Source organism: Aythya ferina (assembly GCF_964211825.1).
Source record: "Aythya ferina genome assembly, chromosome: 12".
Lineage (NCBI taxonomy): Eukaryota > Metazoa > Chordata > Aves > Anseriformes > Anatidae > Aythya > Aythya ferina.
In genome coordinates this window covers 13,961,821-13,983,307 of record NC_140308.1, presented here as the reverse complement: position 1 = coordinate 13,983,307, position 21,487 = coordinate 13,961,821, and the positions used below count along the sequence as shown (strand labels likewise).

General features: G+C 36.7%; 1 protein-coding gene and 1 long non-coding RNA gene across 9 annotated transcripts in view; one reads left to right on the top strand and one right to left on the bottom strand.

Moving 5' to 3' along the window:
* LOC311443437 overlaps nt 1-1,759 on the bottom strand; it is a 139,722-nt gene extending 137,963 nt beyond the window's left edge. Inside the window, exon 1 of one of the 3 annotated variants that reach the window (XR_014697270.1) lies at nt 1,664-1,759. This is a non-coding gene — a long non-coding RNA (uncharacterized lncRNA). Of the gene's footprint in view, nt 1-1,416; nt 1,589-1,663 lie in introns of those variants that run through there. The other 2 variants (XR_014697271.1, XR_014697272.1) reach the window with 2 other exon arrangements.
* The window catches only part of SMPD3 (sphingomyelin phosphodiesterase 3), a 121,271-nt gene that overhangs the window by 15,134 nt on the left and 84,650 nt on the right, over nt 1-21,487 (top strand). Inside the window, exons 1-2 of one of the 6 annotated variants that reach the window (XM_084533579.1) lie at nt 1,660-1,733; nt 2,301-2,370. The exons of 1 other annotated variant lie outside the window; for it this stretch is intronic. The gene's annotated coding sequence lies outside the window, so the exon portion shown is untranslated. Of the gene's footprint in view, nt 1-1,659; nt 1,734-1,821; nt 1,841-2,062; nt 2,270-2,300; nt 2,371-21,487 lie in introns of those variants that run through there. 4 more of the 6 variants (XM_084533580.1, XM_084533581.1, XM_084533583.1 and 1 more) reach the window with 4 other exon arrangements.

Sequence of the window (21,487 nt, the reverse complement as noted above, 5' to 3'; positions counted from 1 at the left end):
GTTTTGCTGAAATTTTAACTACGATCGCAGAATGGCTGTGGCATGGACAAAGAGTATAAGAAATCCCATCAAATTTATTATAGAATAAGATTATCTTTCTGGTATTCAGAAAATTAAATTACTTTCCAAGATGCAGAAAGATTTTTAATACACAGGCCAGGCAACCTAATTAAATAACAGTATGGGATGGCTCCAAAACATTATAGATCACACGTTAATGCAAAAAGCCAACATAATTATCAAGTTACCCATCCCAGACTTTTGGGTACATAAAACAGATTTAAATGAGTTGCTAATGTAATTATGAGCATAAAAATCAACATCTGAATGACAAAAATAAGTCAATGCAACTGATAAAGCTAATTAATATGCTTACAGTTCAGAGAAAAAAACTGCGGTACTGGAGTCATCATCAGTATGACTCCATAAATCTTTAAAGAAGCAGGTAGTATGAGCCTTACATGAAACTGTTCTTTTTAAAAAATAGAACACTTGAGTATTCAAGGGAAGCCTCTTCCACTGAGTGGAAATAGGCCTACAGTGAGGTCAACCACAACACTCCCTCCCCCCAAAATACCTACATCCAAACAAACAAAAAAGGTTCTATTTAGTGATAAATCAGAAGTTAAAATACTGTTCTGTTGAATCTTCCTTCTTCAGCCCATCTTAAGTTCAATTTCCCTACACTTTTGTTGCACCCCAATTCTTCAGGAAAGCATTAACATGAATCTGCAGTAAGAAAGCCATCTCTGTTACAAAGCAATGCCAGGAGGCTCCACATAAAAATGCCAGAAGTTCAATCAGGTAACATGAGCTTCTGTATCCCAGAGAGGATTACTCACTTAATGCAGTCAAGTTCTGCCAGGCTTACCCTCAACCCACTTACTCCACACCTCAGACACTTTCAACTTTGAGAAATAGGAAGAGCAGGGTAGCAGTTAGTATGCCAGGCAAGCAGTTGGCCTGCAATAAAGATGGCCAGATTTACTCATCATCATTATCAGTTAAAACACCAAGGCTAATATGCTTTTTTCCTGATTTAAAAACTGACTAGGATACTAACAGGCTTGCTACATAACATTGGAAAGATATATAAGGTAAAACAAGACTAATCCTCCAGAGGGCACTGATATTTTACTTCAGAAACTAACGTTAAACACCTGCAAACAAATATAACATAGTGAAGAGCAACATGTGGTTTATACCTTATCTGAAGAGCACAGGTGATACACAACTCTTCACTAAAGTGAGGCAAGGGGCATGTATATGCACAGCAGCTGTTTATCTAACCCCCAACCGTGCCTTCTTGTTGAGGAAAGGGGCCAGGGCCTGCTCCACCTCACTTTTACCACCAGAACATAGCCATCAATTCTCCAGTTGACTTTACAACACCCATCTAGGCCAAAGCAACTTTACCGAGAAGAAGACGTGGGGATACAAACTGAAATCCAGCAGCCACAAACTCACTTGCCCCTCAGGAACAGGGCACCCTCCACACACCGCCTCCCGCCGCCCCTCCGCCATTTTGTGCTCCCCTCAGCCTCGCAGCCCCTTCAGCGCTGCCCTTGCCGCCGTGGGCGCCTTTCCCTCGTGCGGGCGCCTCTGCTGCCCAGCAGCCAATCAGCGCGCGGGTGGCGGGAAAACTGCTCCCTCATCGCCTCACCTGGTGGAGGGCAGCTGCCATTACAGCTTCGTGTGAGGGCTGTGGGTGTTGGTACATCAGAAGGCTTGAGGTCGTAGGCAGTAACCCAAAGTTGTCTTCTCTTGTTTCTGCCATTTTTTTTCAAGCTTGTCTTGTAAAAGGAGGGAAAAAAAGAAGGGAGAACTAAAGCCTCAACAAGTATGGGAGTAGTGGCAGCTGAGGGAGAGGCAGCACACCCCAGAGGTTCATGGGGTGTCCTGCCTGTCAGAGGGGCAGGTTTCTCTTCCTAAGGCTATGTTGGTTCTCTTTCTCCAGTGCCATCTGTGCAATTAACTGTGCTGGGCAGCATAGAGCAAAGGTATTTCAGTGGCAGGTGCTTTATCATTACTATAATTAAAATATAAACATGTTTGCTCCTTTACTAAGTAACTAAGTGTTGTTTCAGGTGAGAGGTTCTGTAAAACATGAAGGCTTTGTTTTTATCCACGAGCAGCTCCCCACCTAGCTGTACAAAGCTGAGGTCGGTTACTGCTATGCTTGCAAGGGGAGGTCTGAGGCTAGAAGCAGGGCAGGTGTGCCTGCCTGCAGTGCGCCTCTTGGATGAACAGCCTATCTCACAGAACATGAGTAAGTCTTACAGGGTGATTTCTTTCTGCAGAATTCACTGAAAAAATAAAGAAGCACAGCTTATCTGTCCTTCCCCTGTAAGTGGTCAACCTGTAAGTCAAGTAAGTACCTTGATTCTTGAGGGAGGGCCGGGGTGGAGCTCTCCCATATGAGTTTCTGTTGGAGATTGTGCCCAGACAGTGGAATTTAGGGGCTTGGGATCAAATTGATTAATTATTCTGTGTTTTGTTTGCTCAAGGGGCAGGAAGGAAATGTTAAATTACACCCACTTGAAGTTACTTGCTAATGAATAAGTTAATTATACGCTAGGGTGTTAGAAAGATTTTACATTAAGTCCCTGATGTTTTTGTTGTCTCATAAGGATCACCTTTGTTTAAATAAGCTAGAATTAACATCTCTTCTTTAAAAGCCTATATTTAAAGTGGAGCAAAGAGAGGATTTCTTAAGAAAATAACATGTTTAAATTTGGGGGGCAAGGGGTAGCAGTAAAAATTCAAACATCTATACAGTGGTTTTCACACACATCTTTTAAAGGCCAGAGTTTCTTCAACCAATGCTTGTAGACTTTTTATAATGTTATGCAAAGACATCTGATGTTTCTGCTTTTTCTGTAGAGTAGTTCAGAGAACTAATGGAAATATAACTTTCCAGTTTAGTAACTATGAATTAGACAAAACTGTCATTTCAGTTTTTCATTTGAATGCAACTATAAGCCATCACTATAAGTTCAAGTATCCTCAGTCTGAAACAAAGAAACAATGAAGGCAACTGCAGTAATGAAGCAACTTTTATTGATGTCTTTGGGACCAAGAGTTTTGCTGAAGGCAGAACTTGAGCCTTGGTATTCCATACTTGATGTGAAATTTCAAAAGTGTAAAAGCTTCAACATGTACAATTCAATCTCATTTTGCATAACAATTTGTTTTAGGAAGTGAATCCTGGAGTGTGCATTAAAGATAAGTGATACCAGCCTAGTGCACTTAAATTGCAAATGGCTGTGTTCTTTGGCAAGACATTGTATAAATTGTCAGTTGGATGAGTATTGTATTGTTGTACCTATTGCCAGTGTCTTGTAAGCTCAACTCCTTTATGTTGATTCAACCTGGTTTGATTACAAAAGGAGAAAGGTGTGAGGAAATGCTGCATTTTTCTTTCAAGCCAGCTCACTGTTCTCTCACTGTTCAGCTCACTGTCTAGCAACATGCTAGGCTGACATCAGTGAGGAACTAGCAAAAGGAAAAGGTGCTCAGTACTGGCCCAGAAACAATATTATGCAAATAAAACGGTCTAAAGCCAAATCTGTCCAACGGACAGTGTCAGTAAACACAGCAGTAGTGAACTTTGTCATTTAAAGTAGGCTTATTCTGTTAAAGATTGCCTCTTGCTTAGCTCCATCCCGGGTAGAAACAGCATCTCCAGAAGTCCCCAAAACCTTCAGTGCTGCAGTGTTGTTTTTGAGTGTATGACATCAGATTTTTAAAAGCAAGCACACAGGATTTTGAGTACTTGGCATCTACAATTGGGGACAGATTTTCCAAAGAGGCTATCACTGATTGTGCTGAGCTCTAGTGAAGACTTGTCCATTTTGATTTTGTGCCTAACTGAGCTGATCTGTTGAAAATCTGCACCCTATATCTAAGCATGACATTCTTAGAATGCTGTGAGGGCAGTAATAACAGGTAAACAAACAAACAGAAAAAAAAAAAAAAAAAAAAAGACAAAAAAAATACAACTGCCATCCATTTCAGTAGCTCAGCGCTGCTCCCCTTCACAGAATAGGACAGGGATTTGGGTTTTGTTCTCTGGCAATTAATTTTCTGTGTTGAGACCAAATGTAACACTGAATGTATCTTTACTGTTTTGCCACCTCCACTCTGGCTATGCATTTATCTAAAGTATAAGCTATCATGAAAGGAAGGCTGCTGGTTATAAGAGTGTGAAATGTCTCATGTTATTGGGATAGTACAGGAATGAAATGCTTTAATGAAAATTTACCTAAGTGAGCATTAATATTGTGCGTTTTGAGATACCACTACTGTTTCTAGAGCTGTACTGCCTTCTGGCCTATAAAAATATTTTATAAATATTTTATCTTAGATTCTCTTTCTCTGTAATCAACAGTGCAATTTCTTCTGACTTTGATTTAGACTGTTTAGACTGTTAGCAGTATTGAGCCCTGTATAAAAATAGTTGCATCACTGGTAAAATTGATGTTTCGTGTTGGAAAAAAATTGCTCCAGTTGTTCAACATTTTTACTGGCAGAGCAGCTACAGGGTCTTGATATTGAATTGTGTGGTCTTTATGGCTACTTATTTGACTTATTGCAGATTCAAGCACTTTAGAAGATTTCTAGTTCCACTTTTGAATAATTCCCTTCATTCAATAACTAATTTAGTTGTCCATTCACACATTTTTTTGGCCTTGTCTGTTAAAAAATCACTGTCTGATATATATATTGAATAGTTAAATCAATTTTACATGTTTGATGGTTAGTTTGTATTTATGACAAATAGTGTCTGCAGTCATTGTGATTTGCATGAAAGGATTTAATATTTTACTTAATATTATGACATGACTGATAATTATGAATTCACAAAGCTTTTTGTAAGTAATTTCTGTGCCAATTTGAGCCACAGAAAGATAGTTCCTTGAAGTTTAGGTATATTTTTATTCTTTACTTTGCAGTCCCGTGCACCTTGCAATGCCTAATCAGTGAATAGAAGCTGTGTGCAATGTGTTTATTTCCCAAGTGGGAATGTAATGTGAAATTTCTTGTAATATTTTCTAGTCTTGCTTGCTTGGAAGCATAAAAATACTGATCAAATTTATTTGATAGAAAATAATTTGTTAGGGAAAAAGTAAATCCTCTGTGTTTTAAATGCAGAGGAACTTAGCACGGCTTTTTAGTTATAATTTAATGTGCCTTTAGACAGAGCTTTTTTATACACAGTCTCTATCACTTGATGATTGCATAAACCCTGAGAAAATGAATTATTATTTGTTGCAATGGTAGAAACAAACCAATATTTTTTTTCTGTGGACTTCTGAGAGGCAAAAAAATTTTCTTGCAATGAATTAAGATGTTTTCCTTCATTATAGTGTGGTAGTATAAAAGACAAAACAAATCAAAGTTCCACTGGATTTTCACCTATATTGTAGTTGTTTTGTGCTGTGCTTGCACAGTTTAAAAATGGACTCTAAATAATCTAGATTAAGCAGTCTATAATACCATAATTCTTGTGGATGGGATACCTGCATGTATGTTGTTGTTGTGCTGATAGAGTAGCTTAGAGAATCCTTAGAAAAACATGAAAATGAACAAAAAATGGCTACACTTTAGTCAATAACTGTCAGAGATTCCGAAACATACAAATAAAGGGTAATAAGGGTAAAGAAAGGGTGATAAGGGTAAAGAAATTAATTGTTGAGATAACTGTTTTACAAACCTTTCATTAAATTGAACTAGAAACCTAGGATATCCTGTCCGTGTTAGCTGGAACAAATAGTAGGCTTTTAATAAAACTTGGTAAATTAGAATAGTATGATGGCTGTACAGATTGAGAAAACTAGCATGAAGAGAACTGTCCATGAAAACTGTCACCTTTGAGCTCCAGGAGCAGGTCCTTCTGTTTTGCTTTGGGACCAGACTGCTTATATGGATAGTCTATTCAACTTGTAACTTCTTAACTGAGATGATACAATGTTATCCTGTTTAATTAGTGTCAAGAACAAACAAGTTCAATTTACGGCTTTTGATAGGGCTTGGAGGAATATTCTTGTGTTCATTGTTAGCATGGACACAAAGTTCTGGAATTTTAGTGTTGTATCCTAATAAACAAAAGTAATATGTGCCATGGAGTCAATGTGAAATGCAGAGTCTAAAATTTTCATTATCAATTTAATGTAGCTAGTGCTAATGCTTTTCTTTCTTTATTTTTCTTTCTTCCTTTCTTTCTCCGTAGAACTTGAACATTAAACTGTTCTTTCATGTAGAACTTCAAAATTAAACTCTCTAGACTCTTGCACAGATAAGTTCACAGCAGTCACAAGCCTCATTTTGGACAAAGAATTCTTCATGTACTTCTGATGAGATGCAGCTTCCTTTGTCACGCTTTTGGGAGGGGGGATAATTTAGCTTTATTCTACATCTGTAGTTAATTCTCTTGAATGTCTTTCTGCAAATGAAATTTAATTTGCTGAGGCTAATACAGTGAATCTGATTCAACTCGCACCTCACTGACATTGTGAGCCTATTATGGCATTATTAGTCCCCAGTTATAGACATGAAGGTAAGAAGTGACCTAGTAATGAAGGGTACATGCCCAGCGTGGTGTGACAAGAATTTTAAATGAGGCAAAATGACAAAAATATATATTTATGATGCTGATATTGGAAGGCCACTTTTGTAAGTGGCTACTCTGAAAGCGTCCATAAGAAGTAGTAAGTTCCCAAGAAATACTGTGCCATCACCTGTTCATCCAGGCTGCAGACCAGAACTTGTCACAAAAGCAGACGTGTACAATGTGTGTAGTTTGATGTACTACATAACATTGGTATTGAAGTAATGTAAAGCAGTTTGATATTACAATGTTTATTTCATTTGTCAGAATAATGTCTAAGTTACACTTAACAAAAATTCACCATGGAAGCTTATTTTCTTCTTTGGTGTTTGATGTGCTTTCAGTTTTGAAAATCAAATATTGCTTATTAAATGGTTTACATGTATTTGTAATCTAGAAATCTCGAATATTTACTAGCATTAGTATAAAATCAATGTAACTGTCTTCTGTGATGTAAGATATTAGAAACTATCTTTGTGCATTTCCAAAATATCTTTCTCTGGTATGAGTAGAATTTTGTGAGACTGATTGTTACAGGATCCTATAGGTTTCACTTTTAGAGAAGCTCCTGCCTCCTTTAGGATCATTTCACTGTGAGACTACTGAATGTGCCCCAGTAAACTAAAAGGATTAGAGGAAGCAGGGGGGTAATAACTGTTAACAGGAGGCAGAGTCCATATAAATTACATGTGTAGTATCAAATGTTTTAATCAGTTGCTTTAAAAGTACAAGTATTTCTAATCTGAAGGAAAAAACAGACCCACAGTGGACTGGTGGCCCAAGAAATGGAATGAACCTCAGAAGCAAGGAAGCATCCCTTTTTGTAGAGTAAATAGTGAAATGTAAGAAAAATGTCAGAAATAGAGGCAGAAACTGCACATTCTCTTCAGACAATGCGTATTAAACTTGAAATATGCTGAGTAAGTTGTTTTGACAGAGGAAAGGATCCAGTGCAAAGCGAATAGTAAAACTGTTGACTTGCAGAATAGCAAGTAATAGCCAGTCTCATCTTAGATACCATTTCTGTGCTTTTTCCTAGTTTATCTTCAAATACTCACATAAACCTTTTAAAGTTGTCAGCTGTAGTAATGTGCCATGACACAAAATAGTATTTGGGGGATGCAGATCGTACTCAGTTTTAAGATGATGTGAATCAGTGCTGCTACACAGATTTTAGAGGGTTGATTCGTTGGCTTAGTTGCCAGTGCAGGGCTGCTTGAGGTGCAAGTATCAGTGCAAGGGATACAGGGAAAAAGCATGAAATGAAGGAGGAAGTGCAAGACAATCCTTTCTGGTGGCTGTGCAAGTTCACATTGGCTGAGTTAAACTTTCTGCAAACATGTGAAAAATGGACTTGCACATAGTTACTCCTTGCTGTTTGGAGTAGTTTATTAAATTATTAAATGTCATGATGCATTTAAATCTGTCCAGTTTTCTGCTCTGGTTTGCTTTAAAACCGGAAAAAAAAATCCCTTAAGTGTTCTAGGTGCTATGGAGACAGTGCTGATGTCAGAAATGTTTGCAGTAGGGGCCTGGAAAAGGGAAACATGTCTGCAGTTACAGTGGTTGGCTGCTGGTGCATAATATAGAGCATTGGACTGCAGTTCAGAAGTGCTGAGCTAGTGATGGATGTGATAGACTGTTGGGAAGTAGTAGAGCTTGTGGAGAGACAGCGGTTGTTAGCTTACCCCAGTGCTGTGTCACTGAAACTGCTGCGTGGTGTCATGCTGTGTCCACACAGAGCTGAGCAGCACCATATGGCTGCATTAGCTTGAATTGGTGCCAGCTCAGGTGTCTGTATTATTTGCAGACCTGGGCCAGATTAAACTGCCTGTTCAACTCATTCCTTCTGTCCTACTATATGATGAAGTACCTTTCTAGTACTTTGCTTATCTTGACCTTTAGAAATCTTTATTTTCTAGGTGGCCCATCAACTCACGGGGCTTTTCAGAAACCTGAGGAGCCTGGGGGTAAAGAGAAGGGATGGAGGTGGCTTGAAGCGCCACTCTTGATAGAGGGGGGAAAAACAGGATGTTTTATCTTAAGCATTGAATTCTATGGGAAATTCTACGTTGTTGCCATTAATATCTTGCCACGGTATCTTACACTGAACTGGGCCAAAACCAGGAACAGAACCCCCCAAAAGCTTTCCAAATCCTAGACTTTAAAATCTCCGTCACTCAGAGAAATCCCCTCCTCTACACACCCTGAATCCTGTTTTGTGTAGATAAAATCAGTGCAGAACTCTGTCACGAAGGTCATTAGCTTGGATATTGAGTTAGCCACCCTGCATGATTTCTCTACGTGTCTCTTTAAGTACAGCTGTGGCAGAACCTTTCCTGCCAAAACCAAGCTGCTTAGTTGTGGTCTGCTCTGACGTATCTATTGCCTCACTTGGTGTTAGTTTTTATTCTGAACAATAAATGAGCAAAGTGTCTTTATTGCTTATTTGTCAAGCTTTCTAACAAGCCTTTTCTGTTTCACTTTCCCTTGTGGTTAGGAGAAGCTGCCTCTAAAAATCCCTTGAGTCATCTTCCTTCCTTTCAAATCCATCTTTTAAAGCTTTCATTTGCTGTGATATCTATAAAGTTTTTACAGCAATTAAACAGTGCTTGTCATAATGTTCAAAATTATCGTGTTTCATGTACTTTCCAGTCAGTCTGTGCTGTTCTCTAAAAAATAAAACGATAGATTCTATAAGCCCCCTTCTAAAAGCAGTGTCCAGGCATTGAGGCAGAGGCCTGTAGTATCAGCTCACTTTTAAATAATGAATGATATTTTAGAGTCGTTTCTATGTCAATCTCATTTCCATATTGTCTTCTGCATATATTTGTCCATATTCAAGTACACAAGAAGTATCTGCATGAGAGCTGTGCTCATTATCCTAACAGTATTTCTGCATCTGGACTTTTTTCACCCATCAGTATTCCAGTTATTTTACTGTAAAAAGGGAATATACTTAAAAAAAAAAAAAAAAAAAAAAAAAAAAAAAAAAAAAAGTAGGTAGACTTTTTATAGACTGTCAAGTACGAATAGGTTCAAGGCAAAACCAATAATAATTTGCATGTAGCATAAGCTCATCTAAGTATGTAGTATGGAAATCACACGCTGCTAAGTGAATGTGAAAGTACAACCCTGATTAGAATGATATTGAACTGTTGAAAAGAAAAGCTGATGGAGAGGAGGGTGAGAGAGAAGGAAAAAAGGTTTCTAGTTGTAAATTATCCTTTGATAGGAAGGTAAGAGTAAGGTGCCTTCAGGGATCATTTCTTCATAATGAAATGTGCATTAACATTAAAAATATGCAATCATTTTTAATTAGGCTGACGTGTCTACACTGCAAAGTACAAGTGTGGTTGGGGTTTTTTGTTGTTGTTAATGGTATTTAGAGCACCAGTAGCATTTACCTAAGGTGGAATGGGTTGTGTGACAAAATGATTCTGTGCTCAAAAGCTGCAATTATTCTGTAAAATTCAAAATCCAGAATTCGAGATTAGAAGAGGCCGAGAATTTCTGCATTTGATTGGCTCAGTTTGAAAGCTAGAGGAAAAAGTGGTTTGCCTTTTATGCATTCTGTCAGCTACAACAATGCTAACCAAGGAAAGTGTCATCTCCCTAGAGTCTCTTTTCAGACTGAAGTACTGTAGGGCAATAATGAATCTCATAAGAAATTCACGATTGGAAAAAGCAGTGTTTTGCATATAAATGTTTCTAATGGAGCTATGAACATCAGACTTCTGCTGTATTACTTTGAAAAATACCATGTGAATCCCTGTAGCTTTTAGTGATTCAAGATATGAAAGGTGTTATTTATTTTAATTTTTATTATATTCCTTATAAAATATTAAATAATTCCTTGGCATCAAAATGTACTGTTAGGTCTTTGAGGCTGTACAGAAATAGTTTTTATAACTTCAAAAGCTTAAGTTGCTAATAGATAACGTAGAAACCATCATTAGTGGAGAACAATGCCTACTGGATTCCTGCACAGAAGCATCTACAGGTTAAGTAGGTTAAAATGCGAGAAATACATACTTCTAGCAGTAATGTTGAACTGATTAAATTTTCAAAACCAAAATCATACTTTAGAGCCCCAAGTGCGTGCATGGCAGTTTTGTGTTTTTAGTTTACTCATATTTTTTCCCGATTTATCCTGTGTCACTATCATTTGGTCCTATACCACACATAAATCCAAGCATCTCTGCAGCCATCAGGAGTACTCTCTGACTATTTGTTACCTGAAGAGAATTGAGATTCATATAACTGCTGGAGCTTTATAAGATAAAAGTGTTTCAGGGGTTTTTAATGGTAAGTCTCCAAACTTTGCTCACAAAGTTTACTCTTACAAAGTCAAAGCTGGGCTGAGATTCTAAGACTAAATAAAACTGAAACAAAATGTTTATGTTCCGTGGAAATTTCAGGAGCTGAGTTTGTGCATAGATTTTTTTCAAATCAAGGAAATGTTTTTAGTGTTTATATATACATATATATTTTTTTCAAATCCTACTATTACAAAAAGCTACTATAATACTTGGTTTAGTAAAGCAGGAATAAATGGTAACGTGTACCTGCGTGTTTTTGTTCATTGTGTCTGTGTGACCCTGTCCCTCAGCCTGGAAAATCAGCCTTGGTGATACAAAAAAAGGATTGCTATCTGCTGCAGGGAAAGACTACTGAGAATAAAAGAACTGACCGTGGAAAAGCCTGTTGTGTTCCATTAGAGCATTGGTAGAATTAGCAATCCAACCTATTTTGCAAATAGAAACATCATCCCAGCATGTTGTCTTAATGTGCCAGTGATGTTGCCTGAGTAACTTATGACAAAATACAGTGGGATTTGCATTCTCATAAATGGACGTATTGTCTATAGGCTGTTTTCTGTGGTTCTGTCAAATATTGGCAACAAAAAGTTTCTCATCTTCTTGGGCATAACTGTATATCATGCATTTTGCATCATTTTTTTTTTTCCAGTTAGTTTTTCATTGGAAATCGACTGTCAGTTGAAATGTCAGTTGCTTAGGAGTCCATGGCACTTGTTGCAACAGCAAGGGGCTGAGGACCTCAAGTGAAAAGCACTAATTGCTTTCTGCAGCATATTTTCATTTGCTATTAGAAAGTACTGTAGTGATGTCTGCATTTTACTAAATGCTGTAGTTGGCTTTTTTTTCCCTTTTTCCTCAGATAGCTGGGCTCCATCAGAGACTGAAAATGCTTTTGCCTCAAGTCAGGACAGACTCTGACATGGCTTGCGTTAGTTAGCACTTATTTTACTAGTATTTGGTGGCGAATATAACCTAGTTACTAGCTAAAAATAGTGTAGAATCCTTTGAGGTGATATTGTTGCTTTAAAACTAAGAAGATTGTGATTTCAAGGTTTGATGCAAGTCTGAAACTGGAGGAAGTGGTAAATGGATAAGATGGGCAGGTAGCCCTGAATTTCTGAAGTGTGCAGGTGTCATCTGTTTTGCCGTATGCAACACGTTTATCAGAGATCTGGATTCCAAAATAGAGTTTCTTTTGGGTTTTTCTCCTGGACTGTTTTGATGACTTCTTTATATGAAGTTCTAAATAAGGGAAATGATAAAGTTACATCTGACCTAAACCTGCCTTTTTCTTTCAAACGCTCAATGGCAAATAGTCAGCTAAAGAAAACGTGTGTGTAAGCTGGAGTAGCACTTTGGCTTTCAGAACCAGAAGAATTTACAAAAGGTTAAAGGTCACAAATACTCATAAAAATGTTTGCTGTTAGGCTCTACTAGTTGCTGCTAAGATTTAAGTGTTCTTTGAAATGGCTGTGGTACAATTGGGAGCTCCCCTTTACATGATAAATCTCTTTCATGCTTTTATCAGAAAAATTGGTGGAGAATACCAAGTACTCATGTGGAGGTGTGGAGAAAACACATGGAGAAACAAGATACATACTTAGCTTGAAAGACAGTTGTTGGTGTTTTGGGTGGGTTTTTATTTGTTTTTGGCATATAAGGAAGTTTAGTTACGACTTTGTCTCAAGCATAACCAGCATTTCACGTTATTTCATTTTTGGCCACTGATGCTCATCATTGTATCCTTCACTCTTCACTGATGAAAACTGAAAGAGAAACAAATGAGATAGAGTTAAAACTGTCCTTACTAGTTTTAGTGACTTTAGTGTCCTGTTTATCAACTAGAGAAGCCAGGTGTTTCCAAGTGTCAGATCACCGGGTTAGTGTTCTTCTGTGAGACAGTATACCTTTTCTCACTGTAATGGTGACATCTCCTGAAACTAGCAGACTTCTAGTTACTGTTCCTTCCATCTGTCTGGGAAGAAAAGGGAAATTTACATGAGAGCTTCCTATTTCTAATTGCTATTTCATATAGCATTCTGTGTATTATGCGTTCTTTTCCTTATTAAATCCCATTTAAAAGATTTTGCTGGTTTCAGAAATTATTTCTGCTCTACCATTCACTTCACATCCCTTGCTTTGCTTTTATATAAATCTGACTTCTGAAAAAGTCTGTTGTTTTTCAGACTGAGGCAAAATAAATTTTTAATCTCTGCAGCTTTTTCCCCCTCATATCTGTCTGGAGTCTTAATTCTTTGTCTTAATCCTTGGTGTAAAGAAATGGTGATATTTTATTTTAATTAATGAGGATGGTTGAAATTCGCATAATTTACACTGTCATTATATTTAGATGTGGTTCCAGGAAACACAGAAGAGGCTTAATGGACCGAATGTAAGATTTAGGAGTTGAGAGATCTGGGTTCTTTCCCTGATGTTACCACACATTTTCTTTGTGTGACATTTTGCAAGCTTGTTCTTTGCTGCCTTTAGAAATGCTCAAGAATTATCTGTGGAAAATGTACCAATTCATAGAGGATAATTAGAAAGCATATTTATTGTTTAGCTTTATTTTCAAGTATATCTGAGTTGTGTGAGGCCTTGTGCTATCCTTCTGTATGAAAACTTCATGTTCTTAACTTCTATTGCTTGCCGTGAATATAAAGTTCTTTAAATACCATCATAGTATTTTTCTACAGTTGAACTACAGTTAAAATGTTAAAACTAGCATGGATTAATTAGGAGAGCTGACATTTTCTGCTAATATCTTCAAGAGGACGAGGACAAAGAAACAGGTGTTCTGGCAAGGCAAAAGGTTCAAAATAAAGTAGTTCAAAGTAGTTTCAAAGGCCAGAGAAAATACAGAGGTTATATTTTGGGTGGAAGTGATGTTATTATTCAATTTATCTAGCTTTATCAAACTACAGTATAAAGACATCGTCTACATAGCACTTGAGTTAATCATCTGAACAACCTTTATGGTGAATGGAAAGACATAAGCACTCCTGTGTGCAGTTCATTTCAGCTTTGTAGATCTGAGTGAAAAATCCTACTTTGTTGAGATCAGAGCAGTCTGCCCTACTATGCTCATAAAACTTCCTGGGTGTATTTGTAGGGGAAAAAGAGCACAATGCATTTGGCTGTGGCTTACATCACTTCAGTCAGTGTTTAAACTACATACTTGTGTCCTGAGTATGCTTAAACATAGAACGGGTTCACTTTGACTAAGTTCTGTCCAAAAACGAATTGTTTGTAACAGCCTGCAGTAACTAACATATAGCATAGCTAAATAAATGGCTGTCACTTTATCGTAATCAAGGATTTGTGGTACTGGCAGGATAGGGTTGTTTTGTCAAGTATGTAATGTAATTCTTTGATTATTAAAGGTGAAGCACTTGGTTGGTGATTTGCTGTATTTACACTTTCTTCTTTGCTGTCAGATGGATGTTGATGTGTTATGTTGTTAATTCTAATGCTTGTGCTAAAGGCAACAATTAATCAAAGTAAATCAGGACTAAAAAAAAAAAAAAAAGAAGAAACAAAATGTCTAGGGAAAGAGGGCTTTATAGCAGTACTTAAAAGCTATAGCAGACATGATTTCTGCAACTATTTTATATCAGTTTCCAAACAGTTGGTTACTCTTGTCTTGTTCTGCCGAGCTGAACTTTGATAGGAAGTGTAAAATACTAAAGGAATCAATGGTTTCTGAATCTTTAAAGACAGGTACCTGTCAGGTTATGAATACTGAAAATTTGGAATGATGGTTATGAATAATTTCCAATTCATGGGTCCAGTTTGTATCATCAACATTAAATGCTTTTTGTGGATTTCTTTAGCCCTAATCCAAAAGCAGTGCTGCGTGGGACTCTGAGATAGCTCTTGTCCCACAACAAATCATGTTCACTTTGCAGAAGGGAAATAAATGTGTGAGCCCTTTATTTATTATGGTCTCTCCTCCTCCACAAGTTGTTGTTAAACCTGTTAATATGAGTAATGTCCAATGATGGTGAAACCTTAAAGACATTAATTTCCTACCTCTGTTTTTCAGCTGGCATAACATTAAGATCTTCTTATAAAAATAAATACAAATTGCTCTGTGTTCTGTCTGGTGTTAGGGAAATAAAATAACTTCATGTTTAACTCAGTTTGCATAAACACCGAAAATGATAAATGGCTAGATCTTCAAGCACTTTTTTTTTTTTTTTTTTTAACTGATATTAACGTGGTATTACAAATGTGGCCTCACTAAGGACAGGTGAAACTCAACATTTAGTGTTGGATCGAATGAAGGGAAAATGTTCTGTGAAGGGCCACGCACATGTGCATTTGAGTTACAGAGAAGTACTCTAGATCGGCAAAGCAACACCGTTGCTGGTACTAATGTGATGCTGAAGATGATTACAGTGCTGTGTATTTGTGTACGTGTACAGAATTATTCAGTAAGGTCTGACTATACCCACATAAAATGCCAGGTATCTCTGTACCTGACATGACTTAAAAGCTACTTCAGCAAGCTGGTTTAAAAACAAACAAACAGAAAGGTGTGATCTAGCTACACCTCTAGAATTCTGCTGTCACATGCCAAATGATGACTCAGTGAAATTAGTGTGCTATGGAAATGTGCTCTGATACGTGGTCATCCATCACTACGAGCCTTGTCTTTTATTGTCTTTTATTATGGGATCACATCCCATAATAATAAGTACAGATTAAATTTTTATTAAAGCAAGGTAGCTTTTACAATTACATATGTAATGGGAGAGGGAGCAGGTTGATTGAAAAGCTTCCATCTTTCTGTAATTAATATGGAACTCAAATGACCTAAAAATGAAGAACATTATCATCCTGGAAAAATTAGCTGTCTTAAGTTTCATTCTTCCCCCTGTCATGGTTCGTTAACGAGGAAAATCCTTCCCATTGCTATTTTCTGCAAAATGATATTCAGCAAGAACAGAGAGTGCTCATTATCTCCTGGATGGTACTTAACCATACTAACAACCATACAGAACAATTTTATCTCTGCAGTGAAATATAATGTATGTAGTGTACACTATGGCTTATAATAATGAGACATCACCTTTAAGTAGATGTTGGAATACAAACAAAGAGCCAACCTACTCTTGGGAAATGACTTGCAAGTTGTGAAGAATAACACTAGGTCTGCTTGGCTTTGTCCTGTTCTTGCCCTTTCCAAAATCTACTTCGAGAAACATACAGCTTCACGAGCATGGTCTGGTACAGAAGATGATTACTCCAAAGGATGTTACTGTTTTCTCTTGTAGTTTGCAGTTAAGACTGGTGGGAAAGATGTATTGTCATCTATCTGTTCATTCTCTCAAATTTATCACAGTAAAAACAGTTTTGATCTGAATATTAGAGAAGAGCAAGGTAAGAAACTGTACCCATAGTGACTGGAGTCATTCTGTTGTCTGCTTCTAATCCAGCATCGGTTCCTCATGTTGTGATGGCTCAGAAAAGGAGCCACGGATTTAACAATGTATACTTCACAATGGGGTAAGGGTTACGTACAGCTACAAGATGGAATTATATATCTGATTATGTTTGATTTAGACAGTAACGCAATCATCAATTTCTGGAGAAGCAATAAGAGAACTAACAGCCTGCTACCCATTCTGTAGTTGTCTCCTGAAATGGTAAAAGATCAATAGGTGTGTAAGGGCAGGGGGTGGGGAAATCGAAAAACACAAGAACAACTTGTATTGAAAAGAGGCAAAACAGAAAATAAAGTAAATCCTAAAAATGCTATACTTGCAAAAAATAGTCCATACAAAAGTCAATATAAGTAAAGAAAGAAGATAGGCATGATGTGTTCTCAGATTGGACCACAAATAAGGAGTTAAATATTATCATGAAAGACCTTTAATATTCATCACCAATATTTACCAACCCAAAGAGAAAACAATGCTTAACTTCTGGCAGCAAAACAAACTTTTGTTTTTCTGAGCGTCTTTATTTACATGCTTCCCTTTTGCCTTGCTTTGCAGCATTACTAGAACATTACCTTCTGTAGACTTTTCCATGTTAGAAAACAGAATCCACATCTGTTGGATAACTGGATGGGTACTTTGCTGGTTTTATACCTAGCCGTTAGGAACTGGGCACAGCAGCAGTAATGCTACTGTCTGTTGTGTGTAATTTGTTCAGGAAAAGTGTTGACCTCTTCTCGTGAAGTATTGTGCTGTGTAATAGGAATATGATTTAGGGAACAGTCCTAAACTTACTGAGATTGATAGGTATGTTGTCCATCTGCTAATTTGCACTCACGGTAAGAGTCCTATTTTGTAAAGCAATAAAACATTCTTTAGCTGTCTTCAAGCTTGTTGTCTTCCTCCATTTGATCGCTTGTCAGGAAAAAAAAAAAAACCACCAACCTAGTGTATGTTTCTCATTGGCAGAATTAATAAAACAGAATGCTGACAGGATACAGAACGATCATAATTTCAGAACTGCTGTTCTGCATCGTTCTTCAGCAGCAACGCAGGAGACAAGTACAAGCTGACATCCTGCAACATTCTCAAGGTGAATTCCTTTGAGTAAAGCTGTCAATTTGTTCTTATATGTCAAGTTTGTATCAAAAGTTCTAACAAAACTTTAAGCATCTTTTGTTAACTGTTACCTCACTTTAAGAAAAGAAAGAATTGCCAGAGTGGTGTCAGTTACCTGTTTTAGTTCAGAGATTTGGTTACTTGGTTTCCTGCCTGCCCTTACACTTAACTGAGCTCTGCAAAGCTTTAAAGTGTTAAATTCTGGAGATGGACTTGTAGGATTTATAGCATTATTTTATTATTTTTTCTTCCATTGTTTTGCTGTATGCTGATAGGTAAAGTACGTAGGTGCCTAGCTTGAACCATCTGTTAAATGAGCTTAATGTTAAGTTACAGAGCTAACTGAACAAATGTTCAAATTAATAGATAATCTTTTGAATGGAGGCAAAAAACATTTCCAGGCCAAGGAGTAAGAACTGAAGGATGTATGGGTTAGAGACTTGAGTTTCTGTCTTTTATTTAAAACAAAACACGTAATTTTAAAATTAAGCCAGCTAACATTAGTTATTGTCTTACCATTAAATCAGTTTTATTGAGTCAGAATCAAACTCTATGGGAGCTGGATATGAAGCATTTCAATTTCCACTTGAAATTCTGCTTTAGTAGAGACTTTAAGGTAATGATTTTAAAATAACTGGAGATATTTAGGGGAATAGTTCCATAAAAAGCATAACTGGACTTGGTGCTTTTTTATTAATAAAATTTAATTATTGTCTTACCATCATAAAATGTATTAAAATATTACTTAAAATATCTCAGTAACATCTGAGCAATCCTACCTATTTTTATGCAGAGAAATTGACGTTGGTTGAGAGTAAATATAATCCTCGAGTCAGAAAGAGCTTATAGAGAGTTAAAGCCATGCATGATCATTTTTCATCCAGTTTTCTTTTTTACCACAGTAATTAGGCACAATGCCAGGCAGCAGAATAGAAAAGAAAGTTTCTTTAATAGAGTTTTTTTTCTTTTTTTTTTTTTTTTTTTTTTTTGACAAGCATTGCTGAAGACATTCTGAGATTGTTATTTTACTTTCTTGTGAAGCTCTCGTCATGGTCATTTCTTCTAAGGGGAAAACTTTTGGTCATGAGTTAATTTATTTCAAAGGTATTTACATGCTGTTTGAGCTTGGAGCCATTTCAGTTAGGAAGGTAATTGCTCATGCTGGCCATAATGTTTTTGTTTGTTTGTTTGTTTTGTTTGTATGGTATTTGTGTGTAGATTTTTTTTTTTTTTTTTTTTTTTTTTTTTTTGTCTTCAGGAAACGTTGAGGGTGTTTGATGTGGAGTAATGCTGAGTAATATGCTGCACAAAGAATGTTTGGAAAGTAACGTCAGTCAGTCGTGCATTTTTTTAGTAGAATTATCTGGGGAGTAGAAAGCTGGAAAAAAAAATCAGTCCTTTACATTACTAGAAGAATGATTCTGCTGCTTAGACACTTAGTAATCAGACACTGTGTAGCTTCTATTTCCAGCATGATCCTGTGTAAAGAAAAATATGCTTTACTGCAGTAGCTCCTTGAGTTAGTACTTGGGTTTTATGATGGTTTTTGTGTGTCCGTAGGAGTGACTGTGCTTGGCAGAAAATTTTCTTTGGCTGAAGTTTTAAGAGTCATTTGCAGACATCCAAGCTGTAGAGAGTGGATTTTTTGAGCTCTCTCTGAACTGGAAGGCAATATCACAATTTCATTCCAGTTACTGGCTTGTGGTATATGAGACTTCTAAACCCTTCAGTTTGATTTTCTGGCTTTTCAGATTTTATTTAAATCTAGTCTACATGTTGTGGTGGTCTGGTAGTGTCTGTTTTTCATTCTATTGCTGTAATCCAACTATTAGAGTATGAATAATCAAGACTGGAGTTGATTTTAAAATGAAAGAATCACTGCCTCTCAGTATTAGCAATTCACTCATGAATTGGAGGTATACCTGTTTTCCTTTAAATACTACTCAAGGTCTAAGTTAAAGCTTTCATCTATAAAATTTGAGGTGTTTGGAACTAAAATGATAATAAATAGATAAAGTTTAGCCAGATTGCTTTTCATGGGTTTGAAATGCATGACCTTGAAGGGATTTTTATACTCTGTTTTAGGTTTGTATAAACCCTAGTGTGCTATACAGCAAGACGGGACCTCCTCTCCTCCCAAATCTATTGTGAAGTCAAAAGGCAGTCCTCTTTTCAGTGCTGTAAATTTTTTTACTACAGCTTAGTGAGTTACTTAACAAAAATATACTTCTTTTATTGCCGAGGCATCTATCTTTTTAAGTTTATTGTGGCTGTTAATAATAAACTTCAGTCCCAGTTTATGTTAATTTAGCCTTTTGAGGAGCATAAAATACTGAATTTAAATATTATTGTGTTAGGTTTTAAGACTTAACGGGCTTATTTTGGACTGAGCAAATTTGGTAGCTGCCTTGAGATACTAATTGCATCCATAGAAACTGTGAGAGAGCTAGAGAGCTCCTTCTTTACCTTCTGTTTCTACAAGTAAAATGCAGAAATTGCCTTTTTATTGTTGTTGTTGTTGGGTGAGTTGAGTGGTTTTGACTGTTTTACAAAAGCTATAAAGCATTTCAAATCTTTTAGGCATAGCACAGTAATAACTGCATGTTAGATTCAACTTCTGTACAGTCTCTCTCTCTGAATTAAATTGTATAATTGGTGCCTGAACGATATAAGGAGTGCGTATCTATATGTTATGCACTAATACATGTCATTGTAATAATATATGAATAATAAGTTATGCAGCTTGGTCTCTAAACTAAGGGGAACTAATTTAAGGAAAATAAGGGGACTGCTTTCCCATGTTTCTAAATTTATATTCAATTGATACCTTGACTAATGTGCTTACATCTGTTTTACTATGAGAGTGCCATGGCCTCATAAAAGATTCACAAAATTAGAATAACAAAATGTAATGAGAGGGAAGGGAGTGCCTCCCTTACAGAGATGGTACTGCTTCTGCCCAGTGCTTCCAAGGCAATCTTAACCCTTATGCATGTTGCATCAATAAAGACTTCTGGGAAAAAAGGGAATCTGTAATTCCAGATTGTGTTCTCAGACTGTTCCTTTCTACTTACATTCTGATTTCAGCTGGTAGACTTAGATCTGGGAGAATGGAATCAAATATTTTTTTCACAATTACGTAATTCCATAATTTTGGATTCATGTCATAGTTTTCCTTGCATGAATTTATGATGTATATTAGAATTCAAAGCCACTGAATGGTGAAATTTAGGGCACTTCTGTGTGCTAAAGGAAGTGACTTCAGTATCATTGTTTCTAAGAGGAGGAAAAAAGACGTGCAGTCCCAAATGAATTTCATATAGAAAGAAAACTACGCTTGAAGGTGCAAGTAAAGATATATTTAAGGTTTTGGTCATGGAAAATATAGTACATCTTGCACTACTTAGCCTCATGTGTATAATATACAATCTCACTTGAAGTTCTGTGTTGGGGTGGAACAATTTCTCTTAGAGTATACAAAGCTTAATGTTATTGTCTGGCATGCATCCTGCTGAAGGACCTGGGGAGTGTCAAAAGTCTGGTTTCTCAGGCTAAAGTTTCTTCTGCTTCTTGCTTTGTTTGTATGAGCATGTTATATACCTATATGCATTTTCGTACATGCTATATACTTGCAGACAGCATTCTTTAATGTATTGTCTCTTCATTTTTCTAAAGTGATCTTCATGGTTACAGAAAAGTAAAATATAGCCCACGAGTCACGTTACTTCAGTGAAAGAACATTTGATATATGTTCATTGTGCACATATTGTAATCACAAAGGTTTGCTTTTACTGAAAAATAGGACTAATGTTTGAACACTTGTTACATCTCAATTCTTCCCTCCCATCTTAATCAAATTTATGAATGTGTGTTTTGCAGTGTGAATATGAGTTTTTAATCAAGTTTGGTGATCCCATAAGGAAGCTATTCAAGAATCTTGAATGTCTGACTTCTGTTTGTGTGGTTGGTAATTGGGTGGAAGCCACTGTAAT